Source organism: Tenebrio molitor, chromosome 1, assembly GCF_963966145.1.
Source record: "Tenebrio molitor chromosome 1, icTenMoli1.1, whole genome shotgun sequence".
Classification (NCBI taxonomy): domain Eukaryota; kingdom Metazoa; phylum Arthropoda; class Insecta; order Coleoptera; family Tenebrionidae; genus Tenebrio; species Tenebrio molitor.
In genome coordinates, this window is record NC_091046.1 from 29,626,881 (window position 1) to 29,640,903 (window position 14,023).

Here is a 14,023-nt window from a genome sequence, read left to right on the forward strand (position 1 = left end):
GTCCTCGGGTGCTTTGTTGTTACATGTACCGCATGGTACTGTACCGCGTGCTGTACGTAAGGCAAAGAACAGTAGATGAGTAGAACACTAACTAAAGATATAATTATGCTTTTAGAATCTTTTGATAGGTCTATTATTGTATTCAATTTGGAGTCGTTTATAGCTATCTATTAAAGCACTCGTAGTTTAATAGATCTCTAAGAAAATTTTTATCAATATTTCAGTGTATTATTGTCATTTACAGCAAAAAACTTCCAATATTAATCTTCAAACTCTACTTTTTAACATATGTTGCAGATGTAGTTGCATCCGTTACCTTGAATTACCAATTACATAATACAAAATTCCCTAGAATTTGAAAATTTGATTTTTTTATTTATAAATTAAAAAAAATCTAGACCTGGGATTCGTGCGCCAAATCAACCCTTATAAAACTCGTTGTCCAAAAATTTTATCACAGTTTTTTTAGCAGCAACATCTAAAATCGTTTCCTCGGAAACGCATACGCCTTCAGGCAGGCGTGTGTGATTGGTTATCTTAAAATCGTTTTCATTTTAAAACTAATATACTTTTCACGTGTGTTGTAGAATCCTTGTTGGATTAAATATTAAAATTCACAGTTAACAGCTGACGTGCGAGTTGGGACACCCTGTATAATGAGTTTACTACATAAAGAAGGTCTTTTATTGTATTGTTTCTTATTAGATACGCAAGTGTTGTTCTAATTTTGAAACTATAAATTTTGCAATATTTTCCAAGTCCGTGAACGTCAAATTTAAATAACGCGCAAAATTATAGGACTTGCGCACAAGTATGGAATGGCCTGGGTCATTTAGCCTCTCGTGGAATTTCGAGCATCATTTTTCTGTCACTTCAGAAAATTGCGATGTAAACGTAGAGGGATATGGGGGGAGCACTGCTCAAAAAAATGGTTACGACCGCGCTTTTCTGTAGACCTAATGAAAGGTCTCCAGATGAGCCGAGCGAAACCGAAGTTAACGTAGATAACTCATCTTTCCAGTGGCGTCCCTTTAACTTTTTTTCTGGGGACAATTTTTGTAGGAATTGTAGGAAGACGTGAAGACGACCGTAAATATTTAGTTTAAAATAAAAACAGATCAGAGTTATACAATTGAAAAAATACAAAGAGAATTCACCAACCGATTCACGTGTAAAAAGCCAAGTCCCAGTAAAATGACGGAACACCGACGCCTATGAAGCATCTGCTGCCCAACGACCCTCGTCACGAAATTTCACGAAGTATTGGCGGTCATTTTAAAAGGCGTCATAAAAGGTCTCCGCACAGGTCTCGCGACGTGCCGCTACCTTTACATTGCCAGCATAGGCATGCTAGTGCTCCCTCCATATTCCTCTACGGATGTAAATCACTCTTTATTGTCCACGTAATATTCAAACGTCAAATTTTGAAATTTATTTTCTGTTCACGTCAATCGCATGTCAATCATTGAGGTTAATAATGTACATTTTTTGACAGTATATTGAGAGTGATGCCCGAAATTTCGTGTCTCTAACTGTTCGTGGCTGGTTTTCAATTTCGTAAAGAATTATTTTCTTCTGCAAGTAAAAACTAATTCTCGTTGGCGCCCCAAATCGCAAAGATGGTGTACAACGTTTACAAAGGTTCGTGCATTGGGAAGTATCCCTTGAATCACCGTAGATTTGCCATGCTAGCTCTGAATGTCCACGGGCTTCGCCATATCAGTTTTCTCCAGGTTGGTGAAAATCATTTGTGATTTAAATAGAGGTTAATATTAAAGTTTTTTAATTAAATGACAACAAAAAAGTCTAGTAGGTATAATTTTTTTAACCCATTTTTTCATAAAATTCAATGGCTCCCAAAATTTTTTGAAAAAATTTTAGCCCCTTTTTCTCAAAAAATACGAGTAACATTTGTACAAGGTATTATTGGCTCATCGAAGATGTAGACGAATTTACTTACCTGGGCAGCATTATAGCAAAGAAGAATGGAACAACAATAGATGTAGAAAAAATAATAAACAAATTAAGAAGCGTCCTCGGAAGCGCCTTTGGAAGATTGAACAAAATATGGCGCTCAAATATTTTACCGGTTAAGACGAAACTGAAAGTGTTCAACGCAATGGTTATACCGGTGCTCCTGTATGGGTCAGAGTCGTGATCGGTTACAAATACCGTCAGGAACAAACTACAGGTTTTCGTCAATAGATGTCTAAATACTAAAGATCTGGTGGCCTGTAATCATTTCCAACCAAAAACTATGGACGCGGACTGAGGAAGACCCAATAGGAATACAGATCAGAAGAAGAAAGTTAGATGCTAGGACACACTTTAAGAAAAAAAGAAGAAGAAATCCACAAAAAAGCGCTCGAATGAAACCCCGAAGGAAGAAGAAAACCAGGTCGGCCAAAAGAGTCATGGATAAGAACAACGCAATCGGAGGCGACAAAGTCATTTAGTCAAATGGGATATATTTAGTATGACCAAGGAAAGACAGAAGTGGAAACAATTCGTAACTACCCTATGTCCCAAGAGGGAATAATGGGATTTACTACTACTGTTAGTGGCTCAATGTTACCTATTGTGGAGTTCTACCGTTGGTTAAAATATCTGCACAAAGTCACCCTGCATATTAATAAAAATGGTATTCATTTATTTATAAGAAAAAAGAGACAAATTAGTAGATACTTTTCCTCTGAAATGTCAACAGTAATGAATATGGTAGATCACAAAATTTATTATTTAAAAAAATTGCAAATTTTAGATTTATATCAGGTTGTGTTTTAGCAAAGCGATTGGGTACGTAAATAATAATGGCGCACTGAGTTGCAAAAATCATCAAATTTCAGCTAGCAGTCAGTCCCATTATAGAAACTTTAAGATTTATAATCATTAATCATATTACCGGTAGGATATACAAGGTGATCAACAAGAAAAGAAATCAAGAGTGCTACCTCATCTTTTGTTTTATCGGAACGCCTATCGCAGCTTGATCGTACACATTTGTATACTTGCTATACTCAATCGTTTTATTGGTTGCCTACCTCTCGAAAAATCTATTATTAATTATTAATCAATTATTAAATTAATTGTTCACCTTCAATGGTATAACCCATTTTACCACTTATTCTAGCTTAAAATTACAGGAAACATCCGTAAACTTTTCCAAAATCGAAACTTTTTTTTCAAGGTTCACAATAACACCGTTGCTTTAAAATTGACGTTTTTTGACATCTTACCCAAAAAATATGCGTACCAATAGCGTCACATGAATTATTATCTCAATGTCATGATTACCATCAACTCAATTCAAGAAGAAATGAGTAATTTTTGTTAATTCGTTAATTGCTAAGAATAATTATTATGTATAAATGCAGAATTATTCTCATAATTATTAAGCATAAATAAATAATTATGTTGTACTTTTCAAAAATATGAATATGTATCGGTAGTTTAACGTATGACATAAAGATTATTATTTACCATACATTAGTACCTGAATACCTTAATAGCATATAGTTAGTTTTCAATACAGAAAACATTGAATGCTTCGATATATCTAGAATATTTTAAATAATTTTAAACTGGGAAGTGGTTATACATATAATTATTATAAAATTTGAGTAGCAGACTCGACGTATTCAAATATGAATAAAAGGTTACTATTTTTAATTATATTAACATGCATCATTTCACAAGCAGAAGAAAGTAATTCACGCATAAATTATTATGTGGATTTAATTTCTAATGCTTATAAAAATGGTTTGACATATCAGCTACCCACTGATGCAAGTGAATATGATTCTAACGAAAGAAGTGAAAGTAAGTTAATATGCATATCACAATGTATCTAATAATAAAACTGTCTTGCTATACGGATCCTCCTTGAATATACATTTTTAAATTATTTTAGAGTACGGTACTTACGATTTTGTTGTGATTGGTGCCGGTGCTGGTGGTTCAGTGGCTGCCAATCGTTTGACTGAAGTGAAGAATTGGAAAGTTTTAGTACTAGAAGCTGGTCACTATGGAAATAATTTTTCTGATATTCCAAACATGTATTTTCCGATACAATTTACCGATTTCAACTGGGGTTATAACAGTACTCCACAAGAAACAGCTTGCTTAGGTGAGTACCTCGGTAGCTTAAGAACAAAAAAATTTAATAACGTATTTACCTACTATTGTCATAGCATAATGTACCACATTTAGAAAAAGGCTTTCATTTTTGTGGTGTAACAGATTTAAATTTTATGCAATATAAGATTCATGGGTGAATGAAAAAATTGATTTTTTTCTACTCCTAAATACTGTAATTATTAAAATGTTTTTCATTGGATAACAGGATTCATTATCCCCTGCCCGTTGAATAATAATTTCAAAACTCACTGCAAATATTATAGCAACTAGTTTATGAAGTCCAATAGCAAATTGCAATGCAATGGTATTGGGTATACTTACAAAGTAATAATTTTTTTCTACTTCCTTCTCTAAAGTGTCACATTTTGCACTGACAAATAGTGTATAAAACGTCACATTAAAAACGATTGTTCATTAGTCACAACTTGGTGTCCATTCGGGCGTTTTCGAAATATTAAACACGCTCGAAGTTTCTTTAAACACGGATTGAATTTTTTTGACATATTTAGCTCTAGATCAAGTTGGTATTTTGACATTTATCAGTTTCGCATCCGGCGTGAAAGAAAACGTCATTGCAGTGGAATAATTCGTTGTATTTTTGAAATATGGACCTGAAGCCACCAACAGTTTGTATCCTGAGAAATATATACAGTGAGTTTTTTTTAAGACTGGCCATAGGGTTTTACATGCTAATTTTTCAACCCCCTGTTAACTTTTGTTCCGATAAAAATATTCAAACCATTTTTGGAACAAAGTTGGAAGATTTTTTAAACTATCGGATAGATTACAATTTAATATCCCAAGCCGTCGAAAAAGTTGTGAAAAAAATATTTTTTAGGGCGCCAAAATCATAGTACGTCGAGCGGCCGCCAGAGTAGCGCCATTGTCGGCTCAACCCACGATGGCTCAACCAGCACCTGACGATCTCCAATTTTGGACGCTTTCGGTGCGCTAAAAAATATTTTTTTCACAACTTTTTCGACAGTTTGGGATATTGAATTGTAATCTATCCGATAGTTTAAAAAATCTTCCAACTTTGTTCCAAAAATGGTTTGAATATTTTCATGGGACCAAAAGTTAACAGGGGGTTGAAAAATTTTCATGTAAATCTCTATGGCCAGTCTTAAAAAAAAATCACTGTATATTCCTATTTGGTATGTTCATTTAGTTTGTATGTTTAAATTAACGTTTAATAAAAATTTGCTTGTTTCGTTTGTGTGTTCCATTTGTTAATTTGGTCGTAGAAAAAGTATAGTATTCAACTCGTTTATAAACTTCTCTAGACACTTGTTTATTAAACACTCGCTCCGCTACGCTTCGCTGGTGCATAACATAAAACGCGTGTCTAAAGTGCCGTTTATAAATCTTGTTGCATAATATACTATAAAACGTCAGTTTCAGTTTGCCTAATAATGAAACTTGTTTATTAATTTCTCTTCATAGTCGTAGAAAAAGTATTGTATTCGGCTCGCGAATAATGGCTATTACTCGCTCGGATGAATTACGGACAAAATCATCCTCACGAGTAATAGCCATCATTATCTGCTCATTGAATAATATACTATTGTTTTTGACAATAATGAGATATTCATAAATTTTATTACATACAATACAGGAAGTGGTAATGTATAATACCTCTTAAATTTGTTTTCGCTAAACATTTTTCAGTTTTTCTAAAAAACACTATCAATTGTAGGTATAAAAATGTAACCTTTAGTAATAAAATTATTGTAACATTGTTCATCATACTAATTTATACTGTTCAAAAAGAAAAATTTTTAACTTGGTAAGGACAGCGCAGATTAAATTTTGGTGTTCGAATTGATAATATTCTACGAAATACATCAATATTGTGGTGTTAGATCTCCAATGTTTAATTTGAGTAAAATAGATGCAAGTCGCAACGAGCAAGCAGCGGACACTAGCAGGTAGAGAGGAGAAGATGAGTCCCCGGAGGAAGCACAACTTTTTGTTGGTCCTCAAGTGAAGTCAAGTCAAATACATTTATTTTTTCGAATTAATGGTACATTTCGCGTAAAAATATACTGCCTTGCAAACACTAAATATTTATTGAACGATTTTGACGAAATTTACAAAATTTGAAACATATCGATGATCAAAAACTCAACTTGATGTGACAAGAAAAAAAAACATATAACAATCAATAATGTGTGGGACCACTGCGATTTGTTATTTACTCAGCAATACGTCGAGACATCCTAAAAATTAGATTATCAACATCTGCCTGGGATGTTTCATCTTAGGCTTCTTGAATTCGACGTCTAGGTTCCACTAGACTACTAGAGTGTTAGGAAGACGTTGTAAGTTGGCTATATTAACACCTATGATGTCCCAGACGTGTTCTATCGGCGGTATAACTGGAGAACGAGAGAACCAGGACTGTAAAATGACTTGGATACGATCAAAAAATTGTCTTTTAATTGCTCCCGTATTTTTTTTTTTTCGACAAGTGGGGTTGTTAGATACGATATTACCACTGGCTCCAATATATTTTGTATGTAACGATTCGAACCATCTAGAACAGCAGGATGTGATGACAGAAACACTATGACCATGACCCACTCTTTGGGAAATATCGCGAACCGAAAGACCTACTTTTCGCATACCCGTAATGCAACCCCTTCAGGTCAGGTCAGGTCAAACTTTTTAAACCACAATGTATCATAATAGCCAAAGTCTACTTATAGGCAGTTATAGGAAAAGAAAAACAGTTTTTCGTAAAGATAAAAACAAAAAATAAATCATCTGAATAAAAACCAATACATCATCGATATGTTTTGTTAGGTTTAGCTAATTCTGTTAATTTCGTTTAAATCGTTCAATAAATATTTGGTGTTCTGATTTTTTTGCAATCCAGTGTATTCACAATACTTTGTTTCTTGAGCTGTATTGCTATTTCAATTTTTTAAATTTTATTTTATTTTATTTTAGGTTTAGTAGACAGTGTTTGTCTTTATCCAAGAGGAAAGGGTGTTGGAGGAACAACCTTAATTAATGGTTTAGTATACGCTAGAGGAAACAAAGCTGACTTTGATGAGTGGGGAAGATTGGCTGAAAATAAAAGATGGGCTTACAACAATGTCCTGAAATACTTTAAAAAGTCTGAAAATTTTATTCGCAGAAATCCAAATGCGCCATATGAACCTGAATATCACGGTAAAGGCGGTTATCTGCGAGTTGAGAATCATTTACCCAATAGTCCACAACTGAGAGCATTTCTTGAAGCTAACAAAGAAATTGGATTACAAGTTGTTGATTATAACGCTAACAAACTTGGTGCATCTCCTACACAACTAAATACAAAAAATGGTAAGGTAAACGACTTGACGGTGGTAAAGCCTTTTTGAGGCTTTAGAGATATTAACTGAAAGCTACGTTACTAAAATTGTAATCAATAACGAAGATCGCAGTGTGACTGGTGTTGAATTCAGTCACAATAAAAGAAAATATTTTGTAGAAATAACAAAAGAAGTTATTCTAAGTGCTGGAGCGTTCGGTTCTCCACAAATTTTAATGCTGTCTGGAATTGGACCTAAGAAACATCTCGAAGAGTTGGGAATTCAGGTTATCAAAGATTTACAAGTTGGAAGTACTTTACGTGATAATACGGCGTTTTATGGAATAAATTTTGGTACGAATTATACAGAACCTGTTAAACCGCTACGCGATTACGTCAACGAATATTTAAAGGGCGTGGGACCATTATGTGTTCCAGGTAGTAATCAAGGTGTAGGTTTTTACGAATCTAGTTATACAAATGGTACTGGAATACCTGATATTGAATTAATGTTAATATCTGCAAATGCTACAAGCGAATTGTCCCAAAGGAGTTTTGGATTAACTGATGAAACATATGAAGATTTGTGGAAATATATAAATGTACCACAAACATTTATCATATATGTAATTGGTTTACATATGCAATCTGTGGGGACTGTTAGATTAAAAAGTAAAAATCCGCATGATTATCCATTAATAAATTCAAATTTTTTATCTGATCCTGAAAACAGAGATATAAACACTTTATATGAGGGAATACAACTTGTGTTAAAATTGGCAGAAACCAATGCGTTTAAATCTATGAATGCTAAACTACAAGGAGGCCCTTTAAGAGCTTGTAAAAACTATACTTATCTCTCTAAGGAATATTGGTACTGTGCTTTAAGACAATTGACTGTAAATTTGTATCATCCTTTAGGAACTTGTCCTATGGGAACAGATCCACAAAAAGGAGCAGTTGTTAATTCGGAATTGAAGGTTTTTGGTATCAAAAATTTAAGAGTGGCAGATGCAAGCGTTTTTCCGTTAGCTTTGGCTGGTCATCCAAACGCGCCAACAGTTATGGTTGGGGAACAGTTGGGTGATTTAATTAAAGTTAATTATAAGGAGGAGATAAATTCATAAGGAAATATAATAATAAATTCTTTTGGAATATACAGGTGTCACTAAAAAGGAAGACGAGTACATATCTCCCTTATTTATTGGACGATTTTAATTATCTAAGCACCAAATTAAATGGTTGTTAATAGACTACAAGATGGCCTACTAAATTCACGTATCGTCCTAAGGGTTTCAAGGTTAAACTGTCAAAAATACTTTTTTTTAGAAATTCTGATAGAGATTTTTATTCTGAAAACAACAATGTATCGCAAGTATAAGCACGCATAAAAAAATAACACTAACTTTTGAAACAAATGACGAGCACCAAGTGAGAAGCTATCAAAATGCATTGCGTTACAGTGTAATAAAATAACCAAATCAAGTTAGCTGAAAAAACAAATGACAAATAATAACATAGGGATTGCGCAAAGATGCCGCTAATGTTTAGCGCAAAATGAAGCCCATAGACGACAGTAGCGTTTTTTAACTTTTTTTTATATTTTTGTTATGTAAGTGTATACTTGTGATACATTGTTGTTTTCAGAATAAAATCTCTATCAGAGTTACTAAAAAAAAAAGTATGTGTTCGCATTTGAAAAAAAATATTTCGACAATTTACCATTGAAGCCCTTGGCGCTATACACGAATTTATTAGGCCCTTTTGTAGCCTATTCAGAACGATTTAATTTAGTGTATAAATAGTTGAAATCCTCTTATAAATAAAGGAGTTATGGACTCGTCTTCTTTTTTGGGAACACCTGTATAAAAATATTTTTAATTATGAATAAAGATACTTTCATTTTAATGATGTAATTTTATTATTATTACCTTCTATCGGGTGTTTTTTTAAATTGGCGTTGAAGAGTCGATTGTGAACGCACCACTCGTGTAAAACGTAAGATTTAAACAATTGATCCGTGATCATCACCTGTATAGTGCGTTCGTTAAAAAAACACCCAATACATATTATACTGTGTGTCTCATTAAAGATGAAGACAGCCTGATATTTTTTTCGGGTGGGCAGTCAACACAGAAAATCCGACCGTCATCGAAATGACGCGTCGTCGCGACACGGAAGTCGTCATATGGCGCATCGATTGGCAACAGACTTCTTCTGGGAATATTTCGTGGATTGGACAATTTATTGGCAGAAATTGATAGCACCCTCAAGGACCACATCAACAAATCTAATAATAAGAGTTTTTATGGGTTTGTCAAAAACCAGGGTGTCACCGAGTTCGACCACGACCCCAAATTTGTGTTAATCTGATGGTCGAGTTCGGCCACCGACCTCTACCAAAGGGATTAAGATTTTCCAGGTATTGACGGAGGGGCAAAGAGATCAAATTCATCCTATTAGCTTGGGGGTTAAAAAAATAACTGGTGGGACCTTGGCGTATTTAAATGTAGAAGCAATTACTGATTTTATTTACTCGTAGTTTTGTTATTAGACACCTACTACATATTTACTTAAAATGGAAGTTCCAACAATGTTCAGTAAAAAAGGCAAAATGCTACGTATTGTGAACCAATTCAAATTTTCTCAAGCTCACATTGCCAAAGACGGAAAAATCCGATGGCGTTGGGTAAAAAGAGAGTGCTCTCCAAAAGTGTATACCCAAGTGAGAGACTAAACAAATAGTGTTGTGTGTGGTGCTATAGATAGTTCATAACCATGATGTGGATTCTACGTTAAGTAGACAAATGTTTAGCAACAAATTGTTGTATTACTAGTCCAGAACCAACAGGTAAAATCCGAACCCCTGGGTAACGTGGTCCAACCCGTATATGCACTTAATCCCATACCCTTCAGAATACTTAGAAAACACAGGTAACGTGGTCCAACTCCCATACGCCCAAAAACCATTCAAAATGAATTCCTGGACAGTATCTAGGAAGTATGTCGCACATTCATTTTAGATGAAATTAACAAAGCTCACTACATAGCTATACAAGCAGACGAGATACAAGCAGACGAGACGACAGATTCGGCAACACTTTTCCAGTTAGTTTTTAACTTACCCGACCAAAAGTGGGTAAGTTATTGTGATCGGTCCAAAATTTCGAATTGCTAATTTCATCAGATCTTTACGTTTTGAGGTCCCCTGAACACGTTTATGAAGTTTTTAGAATGATGTCTGTCTGTGCGTCTGTCTGTCCCACTTTTCGTTCTCCCACGATTACTCAAAAACGCTTTGACCGATTGCTTTCAAATTTGACCAACACAAACTTACCCGTGGTCTCTCGAGTTGAAAAGCTTTTGGTGTCAATATCGGACCACGGGGGGTGGAAGAGGGTGGGGGTAGGTAGAAAAAATAATAAGGCAAGAACCTAAGAAAATTAAATTGGACGAAGCTACGATGGCGCGTCAGTAATGAGTGCTAGAAACAAAGAAATTTTCTCCCCAGACCACTCGTATTTGTTTCTTATTAAGACAATTGTTGCCGAAACGAATACTCGTATCTGAGATCGAAAATTTCCGGCAATTTCGTACCCACTCGTTGTATAGTCCAATTTTTACCGTTTTGAGGTGACGTCACGATTTCCTTCCTCGCTTTCTCTTTATTGAAACGACAGAAACAGAAAAAAAAAACAAAAAAAAAGGCACGTTTATTTATTGATGATGGTCACTTTGAGGTTATTTTATGCTTCTGTCAATTTGACAATTTTTAATTTCTTTCACTTATTACATTGATTACAAACATAACCTTTCGAAGCAATTGTCAACAAATTTGACACATTTATAGTTATTTATGATCAATTCAAATTTGTTTCTGATCCTAGCTCAAACATACGTAAAGTTACTAGATAATGACGTCATCGCAAAAGGGTAAAAATTGGACTATATTACTTATGAGAACCGCCCTCAAATGTCACATGATTTATATTGACAAATCACAACTCCGAATTGTTTGAATAGCAACCAATCACAATTTAATTAAAAAAAAAATTCCGATAGGTATAATTTCTCTAGGGAAAAAGCTTTTTCGGACGATTCTCTTCCGAATATGCCTCGGGACAGATGTATCGGGTATGTCAAAAAGGTCGGATAAACTTTTAAGCATAGCTGGGGGATATTTCAGAGATCACTAATTTGAAGGAAATTTTTTTGTGCAGACATCGTGTAGCCAGTAATTCTTTAATAAGTAATGACCAAAGCGGCAACATTGCGCTATGTTACCTCAATAGCGATAGTCGAAATTAGCATCAAGTACAAATGTTTTCTTGGAAACCAGAAATAGATATTTTTACAACAATTAAAAGGAAACCATAGAAATATTACAATGGGTGATATTAATAAAAATAAGCAAATGCTTCCAAGCATTTGCTACTTAGCATTAGCATTTGCTTTAAAGTAAAAGCTTTTGCTTCTAGCATTTGCTTGTTTTGGTATTAATAAACAAATCCTCTTGACGAAAGCATATGCTAGTTACTTGACAAGTAATTGCTTGCCGTTCAACACAGGGCGCCAGGAAAATGTATCCAAAGTGGTGCCTTGTCTATAATTTTTCCCATGACAAATTTTACAACATTCGATACAATTGGTTGATTTACTTCCATGAGTTCAGCTACCCCAATCTGAAATCCTATAAATACTTTAACACCATTTATTACTCTATGAATAATTTTATTTTTTATACCTGGATCAGCCACATATCGCAACAATATTTTTATTTTCATCTCCGAAGATAAAGCACCACCACGCGTTTCTTCATCGTCATTCCCAAGAAAATCAGCAATCCACTGAACACTTTCATTTCGGAAATGAAACAATTTTACATCATCTTCTTTTGTAATGGTATTGTCTTTCCTTTCTTTGTAAAATTTACGGTTTCTTGGCACATACTTTTATGGTGCTTTAACAGCCGATTTATAACTATGTACTAGTATGACATGAAGGAGAATGTCATTTAGCCTAGCAATTACTTACTATTTCAAGTAAATGCTAAACTTTATTAACAGTAAAAGAAGCAAATCCTAATATAGTCAAGCAAATGCTTTCTAAAACGAGCAAAAGCATTTGCTAGCCAGGTCTCACTAGCATTTACTACACTTTTATTAATATCACTTAAAGCAATTGCTTATAAAATAGCTAGCAAAAGCATTTGCTACCTTTTATTAATACTGCCCAATGGCGTCATATGCTACTGCACATTTAAAGCACTTTTATCCACTAACTTTAACTTGATTAAAACCAAACTATTCTTTTAGATAGAACACAAAAATTCAATAAAATACTTTTATGACAATGTAAACCATACAACTAATACCATACTTAAGTGATATAATACAGGAATTTTTAGTTTCAAGTCTTTTTTCTGTAACTGTTACAGAGGCCATATACCATTAAAAAAAAGATAGTACCAATTTTTTTATTATTTGTTTCGGTATCTATGAATAGTAGGTAGGTACTTAATATGTGTGTTAAAAAGTTTATCTGACCTTTTTCCGGACTTTCAAGGCACTTACGAACAACTTGCCCAAAAAAAGCATGTTTTAGGAAATAGGTAGTGTTCTGCGCAAAAAAGGCAATGGACGAGGGACGACCGACCAATAGCTGAAAATATTGAAGAGATAGAAAAAAGAATTGCAGAGACCCCAAACAAATCCATCCAGAGATTAGCCCAAGAAACTAACCTATCATTTGGTACAGTTCAGCTTATCCTTAAAAAAGATTTGCACTTTTTTCCCTATCGTGTGTCTGTTGTGCATGAAATTAAACCCATTGATTTTCCCAGACGGGTTGATTATTGCCAGTGGTTTTTAAATCACCTCAATAATAACGATATCCTTGATAAAACCTTTTTTAGTGACGAAAGTTGGTTTCACCTTAGTGGCTATGTGAATTCGCAAAACATGAGATCTTGGCATGCAGAAAACCCCATGAATTCATAGAAACCTCTTTACATCCACAGAAAATAGGTATCTGTAACAATAAATGCAGAAGGGTAGAGAAACAATTTATTACGCCCTTTCATTGAGGAATTATAATCTTGTCAAAAATAAATTACTCCCTATGATTTAGGAATATTCGTTATTAGGTTGCCATAAATTTAGTTAGGTTGGAGGCAATGTGGTTTCTGGTGACAAACAAAAGATATCGTAACCGTAAGGCAGCGAATTTTTTGTAACAGTTGCATATGGCTCTATTTCTCGGTAAGTGATGGATGTTTTTTCCTTTCACAATCAATTTTGATTTCTGGCGGCATATTTAGTTGGACTTAATCTCTCAATTCATAGTAACCAACCTTAAGCATTCAAAATTACTTTTGATAATTCTAGTTACACACAAACATGAAAAACGTTATTTAACTAAAAGTTCGAATCCTAGGGAGTAATTTATTTTTCACACGAGAGTACATGATGATAAATTGCAATTTAATTGATGTTCCAACTTTGCAAAGGTCATTTGAAAACATGAAGCGAAGAGTAACGTTATGTTTGGAAGCTGAAGGCAGACATTTCGGAATTTTACTCTAGTTTT

The 14,023-nt window shown here is 34.1% G+C and overlaps 1 long non-coding RNA gene and 1 pseudogene across 1 annotated transcript in view; one reads left to right on the forward strand and one right to left on the reverse strand.

The window, feature by feature from the left end:
• Positions 1–14,023, reverse strand: part of LOC138122666 (uncharacterized) — a 326,257-nt gene that overhangs the window by 308,496 nt on the left and 3,738 nt on the right. The window lies entirely within an intron of this gene.
• Positions 3,628–9,216, forward strand: LOC138122465 (glucose dehydrogenase [FAD, quinone]-like; annotated as a pseudogene).